This window comes from Rutilus rutilus (genome assembly GCF_951802725.1).
Source record: "Rutilus rutilus genome assembly, chromosome: 12".
Lineage (NCBI taxonomy): Eukaryota > Metazoa > Chordata > Actinopteri > Cypriniformes > Leuciscidae > Rutilus > Rutilus rutilus.
The window spans coordinates 34,803,691-34,819,365 of record NC_140217.1 but is presented as its reverse complement, the minus strand read 5'-3'; the positions used below and the strand labels follow the sequence as shown (position 1 = coordinate 34,819,365).

The window sequence follows — 15,675 nt, the reverse complement described above, 5'->3', positions numbered from 1 at the left end:
GTGACAAGTTCTTATATGATCTTTGCACCAAGATAATGCATAAAAAAATGTATGCATAAAAATGCTTGCTATATATGTATGCATAAAAATGCTTACTATATATAATGCCACACTGACTTCAATTTGAGGACAAAAATGTATATATGTATAGACTTATTTTATGTTTTCATTTTGTTACATGACATCAGACTGTTGGTACATAATATCTATATATATATATATATATATATATATTAATGGCTTCCATCACTTTCATCCAAAGAATTTCAGCTTTCTAATTATGCTTTTTCCTTTTCATATTTTTCATATTTCATATACAATCTGTGTACAACAAGACATTTTTTAGTGTAAGCAGGATGACATTTATCAAATAACTTGAATTCAGAAATTGAAGCCATGTTTAATCATAGACATCATTTCTGGACATGTTGCATTTTAACATATCATTTCATAATTTAATAGATGCCGACATCATGTCATTGACCCAGATATAGCCTGTGGAGATCTAGAAGAAGAGAAGATTTTTTATCAGCCTTGCAGATGTCAAACCTTGAGGCCATCTGGACCAGATGGGCTAGTTTAGACAGCATGTTAGATGGGTTTGTATAAACCTCCAAATGCCTTAATACCATTAATGGATGTTTTGGCATTAATAAAAGCTCTTGCTATCTAAATGTGTCTTTAATTGCCACTGGAAATTACCAGAGACGAGTTAAATAAAACACCTGTAAAAGAAAGCAGTTGGGAGGTGTCAGTCAGAGAGAGAGGGCTGCATGGAAGTCGCGGAGCCTTGACTTGTAACGTTGTTCCACAATACCGTATGGCATGGCATTGTCAGACCTAATGAGTCAGCTATGTAAAAGCATACACCTACATGATGTGCTTAAACAATGTGTGATGGAGTGCACTGACTTTTGTAGTATGGAGAGGCTGTCGCAGCAATGACTCACTCCCTGGGTCTTTGTGAGAGCGCTACAATCCCATTGATCATAAAGCAGCACAGAGTACTGCATTTCCCTGTTTTGCCACTGCAAAAAGAGTTTTCTGGGGCCTCTGGTTGGGCATCAACATCAGGACCTGCTGTAGAAAAAGGTTGTATAACAGAGAAGCATGTCTCTCTGTATGTATAGCCTAGTGCAGTATGAAGTCACTTCTTTAGACTTCATTAGTCCAGAGAAGCTTTTAAAGCAATGGAAAGAGCTTTAGCTTGGAACGCTAAGGTCTGGCGATTTCAGACTCCGCCAAGATGGCTCTATTACATAATTGAATGAGCTAATGAACTTTTCCATCACGGCGATAGGGAAGTCAGGAAAACTGGTGCGGTGCCAACTTGTAAAGTTTTGTCCTGTGACAAATTTCGTACTTTTCTCTAGCCACTGGATGACTTCAATTGCTGAAGTGTGCGTTTGCACTCCTTATGAGTCTGATCACGCACCGCCATGTAAGTTCTGCAAGGCAAAAAAAAAAGAGAAACAACACTAGGTTTTATACATTATTCATTAGTTTTCTTAGGACTCATGCTCTGTAAATGCCATTTGACCCTGGGTTTCCTCCGGGTTGAGAGTCTGTATCGGTTAACGTTGTTTATCTCCATCGAAAGCGGCGGACAACACAGGCGGACTGAATAAACTAAATAAGTCATTATGCTCTTCCTTCACCTACTGTCACCATTCTGTTCTATAGGCAGCAAATATGCCAAATATGTTTTGAATTATCATACATGGCAGTATGTCAATGTTTGTCATTATTTGCTACTGAATATAGTTAACTGCTGACAGATGGCCAAAAGCTGTTTGTTAGCACCTAAATAACTCTATGAACAGCTTCCATTTTCTAAAGTCCTTGTATTAGGAATAACTCATGGTATTTCTGTGTTGTGAAATAGATTGGCAGAGATCCATAAAGCTTTGCTCTTATTTGAGTTTACTTATGAGTAATGGTCATGAGCTACAACCGATAATGACGCTGCAATTAGATTCAGATTAAATGTAATTCAGATTGACTACTGATGTTGGAGGGTTGGCATTACGCTACCAGAAATGATTATAATGATGCTTCTTTTTGGATCGGAACTCTTGCTTGATAAAGAAATGGAGGAGTTTACATTTTATTTGAAATGATAATGAGTTTATTTTTAACATTGCTGAGGGTGGTTAATGGCAGGCCTACTTTATTCCAATGCACCAGTCAGGGGATCATACTGTGATATGATATGATGTGGGAATTCAGTCTTTGTATTTTCACTGTTGCTATGAATGTTGTATTTTTAAATCTGTTGCCTGCTGTTCAGGGCCTGAGCTCAGGCCTAGATTGCATATCACAGTTTGAATGTGTCATGCATGTGGATAAAACTATTGCAATGTCTGTTTTTCAAGTCGCTATCGTTGGCCAGAGAATGAACGGCCTTCTTTAAGGTCAAAAACCTTTGCTTGAGGAAGTTCGACCGATATCGCAACTTAATTACTTAAACCAACTGACTAAGCATAAAAACACATTCTGACTCAATTTAGCCCTGTGTCAGAGGCTCCTGCTTATGGATTTTCTGCCCACATTATCTGATGACACCCTCTGGCACAGAGGGCTAGAAGAGGAGACAGTGTATTGAGTGTAGTGTGATAGCCTTTAGCAGGTCATCGCCTACATCTGTTTTTCGCATCAGCACAGTTCAGAGTGGCATGACTTTATCAGATGCAGACTTCCCCTCTCCTTTTCTTGCGATATCTCTCGCCTCTATTTTTCGCCCTCGCCTTCACAGGCTGGGTAAATTCAGTGTCTGCTGTAGACTTGTGACATGAGATCATTTAAATTAAGATCATTGCCCAAATATTAACAGGTCTTGCATATTTAAAGCGATGCAAGCTGCAACATGACAGTTTAAGTCAGAAGCGTGTTAGCCGTGAAGATTCACAGCAAAAATTGCTGTCAGGAAAATTAAATAATAAAAATAGTCAGATTTATGCTTTATTAACTCTTTCCCCATCAGCGTTTAAAAAAAGATTGCCAGTCACAGTCAGCGTTTTTGATTCTTTTCTCAAAACTTTCATGGCCTCCAGAATATTTTGTTGTATGAATATCTGAACATGCAATATGTTGAAAGAATGAACAGAGCCTCTTCTTAAAAAAAAAAAAAATAATAATTTTATTCTAGCTTCATGTAGTCTTTTTTTCAGTCAAACCTGGGAAAGTTTAATAAAAAAAAAACATATTAAACAAAAAGCGGAGAAAATTGTGTTTTTCTCAAAGACTAAGTCCAGATAGTATTCAGAACGATGATCACAGCATATACGGGCTGCGCTTAACTTTTAGACAAACACTCACAAACTTCCCTAAACACTAATCCCCGCCGCCATTTTGAAGTGCTTTTAAAGGTGCTGTATGTAGGATCCAGCGGCCTCTAGCGGTGATGTTTCAGATTGCAACAACAGCGCTCGTGCTTGTGAAAAGCAATAAAGTTACAACTGTAGTCTTTCACATCAGATAACGTTAGCAAATGGTCGGCGTTAGCTGGCGAACTAATGATGTCTAACTTGAGCCAACTAAAGCACAAAATCACAATATATTTTACATGCTTTGAAGTATTGTTAGCTTACCTGTCCAAAAGGATGAAAGCCTTAGAAAGGGTCTGTTTTTATACCTAAAACAAAGCGGAGGTCTCTCCATAATTCAAACGCTCTGCCAATGTTGATCCGTGTTTTCGTCCTGAGTCGATCCGATTGACGTTTGGCCTGACGAGCTTCAGCAGATAAAAAATCTTTTAAAATCAGATAATTTTTTTTTTTTTTTTGGAGTTTGTGTTGGAGTCTGTGTTGTGCTGGAGGCAGGTCGGTTTTTGGTGTTATCAGACTCCATGTCGTTAGCTGCAGTGCCGTCGCAATAGACTGTATATATAAAACGGAGAGGCTCGGGAGCGCGCATGCACGTCACATCCGGTGGATTTCGCAGAAAATCCGACCCGGAGACTTCACATAAAAATAGGAATACTGGCCTTCAGAGGTAATAGCAAAACGCGAAAAGTGGATCATTGTAATGTGTGATTACAACCCCTTCACAGACGGGCAATAAAAAAAGGATTCATTTTATAAAAAAAGTTACATACAGCACCTTTAACAAGTGCATGAGGGAAGTTTATTAGGACAGATTGAGGGAGCGAGTCTGCTCAATATGTACACTTCAGGCAGATCCATAGAACACAATGCAACAAGAAAAAAAAAAAGAAAGAAAACTGTACATAATAAATCAGCTCCATTGCGGATTCCAAGTGATCAAGGGCTTAGGGTGTTCCATTTAAACACATTGCTAGGGTTCAACCAGTAGTGAGCACTTGCGTAATGCAAGCAATGACGTACATCCGAGTGACTGAGACGTTAGCGAGAGACGGGCACAAAATCTTTAATTTAAACGCAGCCATGGAGTAGATCGCTTCTTTCAACACCGCAAAGCTCTGCAGTCCTGTACCTGGGTCAACATTTCATTCAGTAACGTTGAACAGTTTTGATTTATATGCTGTTATATGTTTAATTATCGTGTTATTTTACTGTACATATGCATCTGCTATCTCTTTTTCTGCTTTTTGCCTGTGTTTTGATCTGAGATTCTGTAAGATGTGTAATAGCGTCCCCTACTGTATACCCTGCGGGGAAGCATTGTCTCTTGAATGATGGAAAATTCTGTCAATGGTGGGAAAATAACAATTTGCCCTCTTGAAGGGCTAGTTCACCGACATTTTTTAATTCTGTTGTCAATTTATGTCGTTTTGTCGTTCCAAACCCATAAGACTTTCGTTCATCTTGGGAACACAAAGAGATTTCTCTCCCTTCATTAAAAGTCTATTCACCCAAAACTTTTATAAAAAGATTGTGAAATTTCATTCACATATAAACATTGATCATAAACAGAAGCGCAACCTACTTGCTTGACGTGAGTACAAACCTCAATGGTTCTCAGTGGCTAAAGTGACACGAGGATGAACCTCATTGTCTTGTAACTAATGACAGAAATTTCATTTTTGGGTGAACTAACAGTTTAGCATGTTTCTGTTCTTATTGGGTAGATTTCCATTGAAAAATTTTTGTCTTTTGTAATCTATAATTAAAATAATATTTAAACTTTTTCAGCTTCTGAACTGCTCACATAGGCTGTCCTGGCTATTGCTTAATATTAACTGATAGCCAAATAGCTATTAAGGCATTTTTTTTTTTTGCACCATTGTGGTATGAAAATGCTCACTTTTCACAATGTAATCATTTCCCGATAGATAAAATCATGTCCCGTCTTACATATATTTCGTTTTGAATATCCTGTTTCATCGTAAATATATGACATTATGGATGCAAAATGGGTTTGCGAATGAATGCCTTTTCACATTGAGTTTAAAACAAGCAATTTTCTTCTCAGTTAGATTCATCTCGGTGTAATGATGTTTAGGTACTTTTACTCAACAACAAGACCTAGATATTCATTAAAAGAGAGATTGGTTATAATAGAAAATAGCTCAGTGCTTCAGTATATGATTGCGTAAGTGTGTAATGAGACATATTGGGTCATATTGAGTGTCTTCAGTCCAGGCCATCTGCTTTAGGCGACCCTGGCCAACTGCTCGAAGACTAGGGGGAGCGCAGCACTAGTGTCGTCGCCGTCCCCGACAGTGTTTCTCAATCCACAGCATACACAGCAAAAATGTTCCTATGTGCTCTATTACAGCAAATGGGCCGTGTAGTGTTTTGGGTAAGAGGATCTGTGGCACAAGATCGTACCCCCCCAGAGGAACTCAATGGACTGAATGAAACAGAGAACTCAGTAGTCTGGCTTGCGCTCTGCATCGGTTCATTTCAGAGCGATGGTTGCAGGGTATTGTCCACCTCTCTGGTGAGAGCCAACTCATTAGGCCCGTTTGTGCATGGCCGTCGGGATGCAAGGCACGTGCGTCTCTTCAGAAGTGCTCCACTTTCTCCAAATTTTCTGTTAAATCATCTTTGTTTGCTCGACTGCACTGAGGAGCTTGATTTAGGACTTGCTTGAAAAGCAAAAAAAGATATTTTTGGTACCCACAGTGATAAATGGTGTGTAAATGGTCATTAGTCATATGGCAGAACAGTAAAAAAAAAAAAAAAACAATGACAGGCAAATTAAGAAGAGGCAATAAATCATATTACACTTTAAATATTTGAAATCGTCTCCATAGAAATGGCCTCGGTATAATCAAGATATTTTATAAATGTGAAATCGAACGATTGAATGAGAATATATACAGTGGGCTCCAAAAGACATTGAAAATCTAAGAGTAAGAGTTTTTTAAAAAGATAAGTCAAATGAGGACATTGTCACAGTTCTGTTCTGTTTGAGTGAAGCTCTGTCACGCTGAGGCAAGGATGAAGCAGAGAGAGAATCCAAGTGCAAGCATACATTTAATAAAACAAACAGGTAATCCAGGCGGAACACGGAACTCAGGACAAGAACAGGTAACAGTACATTAAACAACGACCGACAACCAACAACTGAAGCACAGAGGGTTAAATACACAGACAAACAAGCTAAACAAGATAACAAGGGGGTGTGGCTAATTAGAAACACCTGGGAGAACTAATAAGCAAGAAAAACTACAAAGGACTACAAAAACATGACACAGAACAGGAAATAACAAAAGTGCACACAAGACAAGGGAAACACAGGACAGGAAACATTACAGACATAATATTGAATATTCTGTGTTTTCTTGATCACTAATCAAATAAACAAATTTGTGACATTGATCATGTGGTCTTTTGTATATAAAATTCTCAATTCTCTAGATTGCTTCCAGAACATTCTCAGATCATGATAAACTGTATGGATCATTATGTTTTGCACAATCCTGTTGGTTTCATGTCAGCTTGAGTTCTGCTGCTGGACCTATTATGCTTTTTTACATTTCTTTACAACTTTCATTAGTGTGTAATGTTCATGTTTGAGCATAAAAAAAGATCTGCAGTTACAGAGCCCAATGTCACTCCAAAAGGGAGTTATTCATGTAAACAGCCCCTAAACTAAATTAATAACTAATGTTTTTTACAACGAAAATGAATCAATGATGAACTTAAATCAGACTGGGACTTTCTTCTAGTGCTGCTGTAGAGCCAAAACAATCTTTATTGCATTCATTTAATCATTGTAAAGCTGCTTTGAAACCATCTGTATTGTAAAAAGCACTAATATAAATCAAGGTGACTTGACTATATATCAGTAAGCACTGTTTCTGAAATCCCTGAAACACCTCGATTGTAGCCTTCAGTTTTCTTCAACGTACATCACAATATTCCTCATTTAAATAATTCCCGTCAAAAGCATACAAGAAAAAAAAAAAAAGAACGAAAAACAGTTAGTTAGTAGTGTGTTGAAACTCATGGATAGGTTAAGGGGCGTGACATTTCTGTAACACACTCGAAGCGTTTGACCAATGACAACACACTAGTCCAGCAGACCAATCAGACCTCATTGCACTTTTCGGAAAAAGGAGACCTGAACGAAACAGAGCGTTACTGAAAGCCTAGGAAGAGAGGTGCTGCAGCAATGTAAAATATGTGAAAAATAATGTGTGTTTCTTTTTACATTTAAGCATTAAAAAACTATTCTAGTAAACGTAAATATGCTGATTATGAAATTCATGTAAAGTTTTCATTTTTATCATCATATCATTTGTAATGTGTAATAGAGGGAAGCTAGTAAGAGCTGTGTGTGTAAACCTCACTTCCCGGCCCCAAGGACGCACTAGCGTTCCATGCCTGAAGACGCCAGTTCGAATCCCGCCCGGAGCGGGTCAAGTAGGATGAAATTGGACTTTCATCAGAAAAGAATGCAAAATATAAGATTCACTCAGTCAAAATATCAGTTTCATACAACAGTTTATCATCATCTGATTGACTGTATGCTGTAATTTTGCCTCTGGAGTAAAACTCACCATTAACCCACCTGAGGAGATTCTGTGCTGTTGTATTGATCTTTGCCCTTGCTACCCACATAGCATGAATTACCCTGAGCAAAGATCTTTATTAGCCCAGCCCACACAAATCCTGCAGAGTGATTTTAGCTATATTCTACATATTCCTTCAAGATATTCAAGAAATCATTGCAACAGTGCCTGCGTCCTGCGGAGACTTTGTGTCTGCCGAACGGTCCCTTATGTCAGGTTGAGCGTCGGACCCCCGTATGAGCGCCTCATGTGAAATGGTGTGTGAAATGAACACATTTATAACTAGCCCACCAGCATCATGCTCATTCCTGGGCTGGGGCAGACTTACAGCCAAAGACTCGCTGTCCTGACACTGCCAATTGGATCATATTCTCCGTCCTATCTCACGCCGCCAGATTATGTATTTCCTTTTTGTCTCTGACTCCAGGGGTGAGGGGCCTCATGTAGAGGTTAAATGAAAACGATCAGCTCCTCGCCCACCATCTGAAGCGAATCCACGGTGACTGGGAACACGGACATCACAATATGCTTTATAGAGCAAGCGAGCGTCATTCACACTTGCGCTTTCAGTGCGTCAACTGAACTGTTGCGATAAGTGATTTTTCCCCCCCTTTTTTTTCTCTTTCACACAACTCACTTGATGTGTCTTCCCTAAATGGAAGAAAAGGTCTTTCGCCACAAAGTGTGACTGTTATGTAATCACTGACCAACCTACAGTAGTTACACGACTAGTCCCTGGCTTTTGTACTATAGCCCTGAATCATATTTTCTTTTTCTTTTTTATGTACATATACTGCAGCAAATTTATTTGCAATTAACTTAATTGGCTGTGTTTTAATACCCTTTTTACTGTGTAAGTGTGATGTGACAATTAAAGAAATAGTTCACCTATAATGAAAATGTTGTCATCATTTACTTACCCTCAAGTTGTTCCAAACCTGTATGAGTTTCTTTCTTCTGTTGAACACAAAAGAAGATATTTTGAAGAATGTTAGGTAATCAAACAGCCGACAGTAGCCATTTGAATTCCATAGTATTTTTTTTCCTACTATGGAAGTCAATGGCTACCATCAACTATTTGATTAACAACATTCTTAAATATCTTCTTTTGTGTTCAGCAGAATAAAGAAACTCATGCAGGTTTGGAACAACTTGAGGGTAATGATGACAACATTGTCATTTTTGGGTAAACTCAGTGAGTTATTTTTTCTTTCTCTTGTCAATATTGTTGTTAAAATTAACTAAATAATTTTTTTTTTTTTTTTTAATTAGGGTTGTGTGAAATTCATGTTGATTTTTGGACACAGTAACTCGTTGGTGCTGGCCCTGGCTTACACTTACATTTCATTGCAATTCTGCTACCCCAGTTCAAATGAAATTCAAATTAAGTCTCTGAGATGAAATCCAAAAGCATTCTCGAGTTCTCGAATTCTTGGTATGTGTATGTAACAGAAACTGCTGAATGTAATAAGGAAATCTCTTTTGTTATATCAACATTGGTTAATGCCACATGATTTCGATTTTAGAATTACCAGACACTTTTTTTGTTTTTGTTTTTTTACAAGCCTGTTGGGCTAATTTAATGTTTTATACTAAGAACATTTTCAGTATAGTTGAGTCATGCTATATCTCTGATGTCTAAAATTGAGAATGGGCTCAGCTCCTCATGTTGAGTCTAGCAATGCTCCTGACCTACATCAAATGTTCTTTGCGTTTCCTCTATCTTCTTGAAGTGAGCAAAAAAGCAAGAGTCAATCTCTCAAATTCACTAGATGTAACAGAATGGCAGAAGTTGGGGAAAAAATAATGAAAGCAGCCCTTGAATGTGAGCCCAGTCCTGATGGCGAACTGGAGGCGGTGAACTGATATGTTTTGTTCTCTTTTGCCTTCTGATTTCACTGGAATTTCTGAATTTCTGAAAGGAGTTGGCCTTTTTCAAACCTAACAACTCTAACAATGCTCATTAAGGAAATAGAGAGGACATGCTTCCATACTCTAAACCCAAGCTTTGATAATGAGATGTAATTATTTACTTTGAGCTGACCCAATTAATAATGCATGGTCTGCAACCTAGAGAGAAGGGTTGTGCTATAATTCTCCATCAGAGCTGCTTTATGAAGCCTGGTCATTTTTATGAGTGTACTAGGAAAAAGGCTTCTCCTATGTTAATGAATCCCTTAGCTTTCTTCCCAAGCCTCCCTCTCTGCATGTGCACGCACTTCTGCAGACCTTAGTCAGGGTAGACGCCATTTTTAATTTCACACAATAAAAATCAATGCTGTGAGGGAAAGATGTAAAGTCCCTTTAGGTAACTGTATTAAGATTCTAAGGTACATTTTTTTGGAAAGATTTATTTTCCATGTAGTGTCGGTTGAACATTCAGGACTACAAGAGTACAACCCGTTGAACACGCTGCACATCAATATTCCCTCTAAACTGCATGCATGTTGCTCCCGCGCAAATCTGCAGAAGGCAGGCTCCAAAAATATGTGGGAAAAAGCACGAGATTTCTTGAATCAGACCTAAATGAACGGGCAGCATTTCAATTGGAGCGCATCCGAATGTCCATTGATTTTCCTTTCTTTTTTTCTCTCACTGAAACCGGAGCTGTGAGAATTTCTGTATCCACAAACTGTTCGAGAAATTCATAGAGGCACATTCAGAAGCCCAAAGAGGTCATGCATTATTGCCATGAAATAATAATAATAATTACTATTATAAGTTATTTAAAAATTCTTAAATTGTTGCAAAAAACAGTAATCTAAGGCATGTTGTATATAATTATTATTTATTTTAATGTCTTGATGTCTTCATTCTTTTATAGGATTCAATATCTATACTATTTTAAACAGATGCCACATAGTAATAGACATGTATCAACTGATCTGATTGAATTTGGGTAATCATTTTACAGAGGCTGGAAAAACCTAAGATGAGTGCGCCGACATTCTAATTGTAGCTTTTCTTTTAAGGTTTATTTATAATATAAGCTTGATATATTTAGAAGAAACTATGAATGATGTTGTGATGGTTTCTATGAGAAACAGTGATGAGATTTGGAAAATAACCTAATTATTCTATGAAAAAGGCTGTTTAGTTGCTGGCCCATTTTATCTACCCCAGGCATTGAATTCAGTATCTCATATTTATATTTTATGAATGCAGTATCCATAGATGAGCACGTACCCACACAACCAGCACACACATACTGATATACATAAATCAGCATTTTTATTACAGCAGTTATTAGTTAAAAATTACAATTATACATAAAAGAAATGATAAAGACTGGTTATGAGGAACATTACATTAAAATACACACTATTTTGTGTGTGTGTGTGTGTGTGTGTGTGTGTGTGTGTGTGTGTGTGTGTGTCTCACACACTAAGATGCACACTCACAAATGTAACTATGAGCTAGTGTGTCTTAGTAAGGGAAGTTGTATTTTAAAGTCACCATGAAATCCAAATGGAATTTTTTCTTTAATGTAATATTGCAGTATTTATTATAAATTATTTATCCGTGCACATTGTTATATTTTTATTATTGTGCCCTCGTAATCTTTAATAAAACGAACCTCTCCTTCCTTATGCAGCAACGCCTCTTCTCTTCTTTGATGATGTGTTTACTGATGTGAGGGCGGGACAACCTGTCACTCACATGACATCACACAGCAATAGCAAACCACAACCATCCAATCAATTCCTCATGGACAAAATCAAGTCCCATCCTACATTTATCCTCAAATATATAAGTCGAAACTTCCGTTTAATGTCATATCAGTATCACTTTATTTAGCAGTCCTGTTTCACATATGTTAACACATTTATAGTAGTTGATTTCTTGTAATGCATGCTATACATTAATGTAGACATAATTATAATAAATTAAAAGAGCATCTGTTTCTTTATTGACAGTAATGGTTTTGCTGTATAATTTCACTCCAATTTCACCTGAGTACAGCGCTGTTGACATGGAGTGGGACGTCTGACTTTGATTTATATTTTTATATTACTTTTTAAGGGGTGTTGCTGAGCAAGAACAGAAATTAGACAAAACACTGCTGTACAGTACATCCTTCACAGCCTCGTCAAATTAAATATTATGTCTACCCTAACTAAGATCTATCCTTCCGAGGAAGAACGTACTCTGTATGAATATATGTTACAGATTCAGATGTGTCTGAAGACATCTCTGGATTGGCTAGCCTGCTGGAGTTCATGCATGTCTCAGCAACACTGTGCTGTTAATGATTTGTATACTCTCACTCTCCGGCGCTGCAGTACATGAAGATGGTTGCTGCATCCATGGGGCGTCATCCCATCACTGCATATATCACTCAGTTCTTCCTTTGTTTATCAGTGTTTCTGCAGAAGCACAGCTTCAGGGGCTGTTCTCTGATCTTTTCCTGGCCCAAAGAAGTACGTCAGACCTGCGTTGAGGGAATCATGGCGCTGTAGGTGAGACAAGGATGAGCATAATTCTCTTACCTCGAATACATTCTGCTGGCGTCCAGCAAGTGCTTGTTATAGTGTTTCTGCTGGATTTACAGAACGTGTCCTCACACCTTCCTCACAAAAGCACACGGCATTTGACTATTCCACTTATGCGGCCAGTTCTTGATCCACACAATGGAAGAATATATGAAACATAAGGAAAGGAAAAACTCAAGGGGAGATATCAAAACTCTTTTCGTTACAATATATTTACACCCTTTCATGCTGTTCACAAATAGAAAGAACCACAAGAATACAAATTACCTAAGGAGCTGCACAACCAAAAGCAATAAAACAAAAAGAGATCTATCTGAGAGAATTTAGAAATCCCTATACACACGCTGCTCTCTCACTACCTGTCTAACAAAACCCAGGAGAAAAAGAAAAAAACTAAATTAAAGGAAAAGAAGTGCTATCAGGCTTCTTCTTATTGGAGTGATTTTGTTTTGAACATTATATACTGGATAACATTTAGCATTAGCAGTAATATTATTAAAATGGGCATTATCACAATGTCTCACTTTTAAATTAAAGCAATCCATAGTTGGCACTTGGAAATATTGTAGTGTGTGTGTGTGTGTGTGTGTAATTCAGTCATGAAACTCTAGAGGGCGCAGGCTGATAGGTCATTTACATGCAAACTGCAAGCAATCACATTACCACATAGCACAAGCTGATTGGCCTCTGCTCATCCTGCAGCCAATGAGCTTTCTGCTCAACATTTAAACAGTTGGTCAGTGTTTGCTGTAGCAATTTGCAGCGCGCTATCAGAGTTCCTCTGAAATCCTCCACCTCCCCCAGCTCCACCTGCCTAGATTTGCTAAAAGATTTTTGTATGTCTATTTATGCAGCAGCAGCATATCTTACATGCTAACAGCAGCATGTCTGTGTATCTTAGCAGTAGCAACAGCAGCAACGATCAACCGCAGAAGCATAGCAGAACTAGTCCACCAAGACAAAATTAGCATAGCCATATTCAATAACATGCTAAAACTATTTAGAGAGTTGTCATGGTTGAAATATATGTATATAACACAAAACAACAGCATTTTTATATTTTATATTTTTTTTAATTAATGTATTTATTAGCAACATTTTATTTTACACTGCTATGCATAAGTTTAGACACCCATGCTAAAGTTGACTAAAAAGAGGAATAAAAAATCATCTTTTGGAAATTGAACTTAATGCCTTAATTAAAAAATTTTGGAAAAATCCAAACTTTAAGGACACCAATTTTCTTTGTGAATGAATAATGTATCGTAAATAAATAAATGTTCTTCCTTAAAATACAGGGTGCATAAGTGAGTACACCCCTATGTTAAATTCCCATAGAGGCAGGCAGATTTTTATTTTTAAGTATTTTTTTTTTATATTTTTTTTAGGATACTATGCATCCTGATAAAGTTCCCTTGACCTTTGGAATTAAAATAGCCCCACATCATCACATAGCCTTCACCATACCTAGAGATTGGCATGGGGTACTTTCCATAAGATCATCTCTCAATGCAAATCAAACTAGCTTTTAGGCTAACTGAAATAAAACCATGCCAATCTCTAGGTATGGTGAAGGCTATGTGATGATGTGGGGCTATTTTAATTCCAAAGGCCAAGGGAACTTTATCAGGATGCATAGTATCCTAAAATTATTTTTTTTTTTAAATACTTAAAAATAAAAATCTGCCTGCCTCTATGGGAATTTAACATAGGGGTGTCCAAACTTATGCACCCTGTATTTTAAGGAAGAACATTTATTTATTTACGATACATTATTCATTCACAAAGAAAATTGGTGTCCTTAAAGGTTGGATTTTTCCTAATTTTTTAAATTAAGGCATTAAGTTCAGTTTCCAAAAGATGATTTTTTATTCCTCTTTTTAGTCAACTTTAGTATGGGTGTCTAAACTTATGCATAGCACTGTATATATGCCATCTTCAAAAAAAATATTTAGCTAAATGCTGCTCTAGATTTAGATTTTTTGAGTTTACTGTGATATTTTCTAGTGTTACTGGTGGCATTTTGTATACTGTTCAATCTAATATTATTTAAAGCTATCATCCTAATTGAGATCTGTGTTGCTTTTGTGCCTGATAAATACTCTGATTGCACATGGAGTGTAGTGAGTGTGGTGTTATGAACCTGCTTGTATATATTTATAGAAAACAACTATGCAGATTTTTAATGTGACCAGCTAGGAAAGCACTTGTTTACTGCAATCCAATAGATCTTGCTAGTCATTCGCTCATCCTCATCTATCTGTATATACAACCAGGGTCGTAACCCTTGTATTACAGTTAAAAGTCAACAAGTGCTTTACTCCCCAAAGCAAGTGAGGTTTAAGTGCATTTCCGTTGAAGACAATTGTTACAGCCCTGTCCCTGTTTTTTAACTTTAGTTTCTTTTGTGAGAATTCTAGGACCGACTCCTCGTTGGTGGGCGGGATTGCCCTAATGAAAACCTGCTGCACCTGTGGCAACCTATTTAAGGAGCTCCTGGATTTTGTCTAGTTCACTCTCATTTTTGTTTGGCGTCTTTGTTTGAAGAGTGGGTTCTTGAGTTTTTGTGTCCCCATATGATTTCCATGACTCTACAAACCACATTTCCAACAGTTTATTGATTTGAGGTTGTTTTGATATTTACTATTATAACCTTATGTTTTGACCCTAGACATTACACATATATTTTCTCTATTGAAACCCATCTTGTGCATTGTCCTCTTTATGTTATGACTTTGAGCCGGGCCGTAACATAAATTGGAGCCTTGTCCGGATAAATCATGGTTTGTTGGGGTTTTATTTGTTGAGTGTGGAAAAGGTTATTGGATTCTTAGAGGTCTCTGGTTAGGTAGAGTGGTCCAGCTGGGTTGCTAGTCAATCCTTCCAATGGCACAGTGTTAGTTTTGTTAGTTTGTTATTTTTTTAAGGTATCCCGGGTGGAGATTTAATCTGTTTTTGGGGTACGCTTTTCAGGGCCTGGTTTTTGCCAGGTGACATGAAGCTCAGCGTCTAAAGTGGCCCTGAGCCTGGTAAGCCTTTGAAGATTAGAGAGTTTTTTTTTTTTTTATATATATATACTTGGAGTTGGTCTCTAAAATATATATGTTCATTGGTGTGGTCTTTAGCATCAATGATTAGTTTTGGGGACTTGTGAAATTTTGTTTTGTTTGAGAGCAGAATTTTTCTCATCCCCACTTTCTTCAAGTTGGTAAGTAATTTTGCATCAGTAACCAAAGT

General features: G+C 37.4%; 1 protein-coding gene across 2 annotated transcripts in view; it reads left to right on the top strand.

The window, feature by feature from the left end:
* The window catches only part of grm4 (glutamate receptor, metabotropic 4), a 163,813-nt gene that overhangs the window by 975 nt on the left and 147,163 nt on the right, over positions 1-15,675 (top strand). The window lies entirely within an intron of this gene.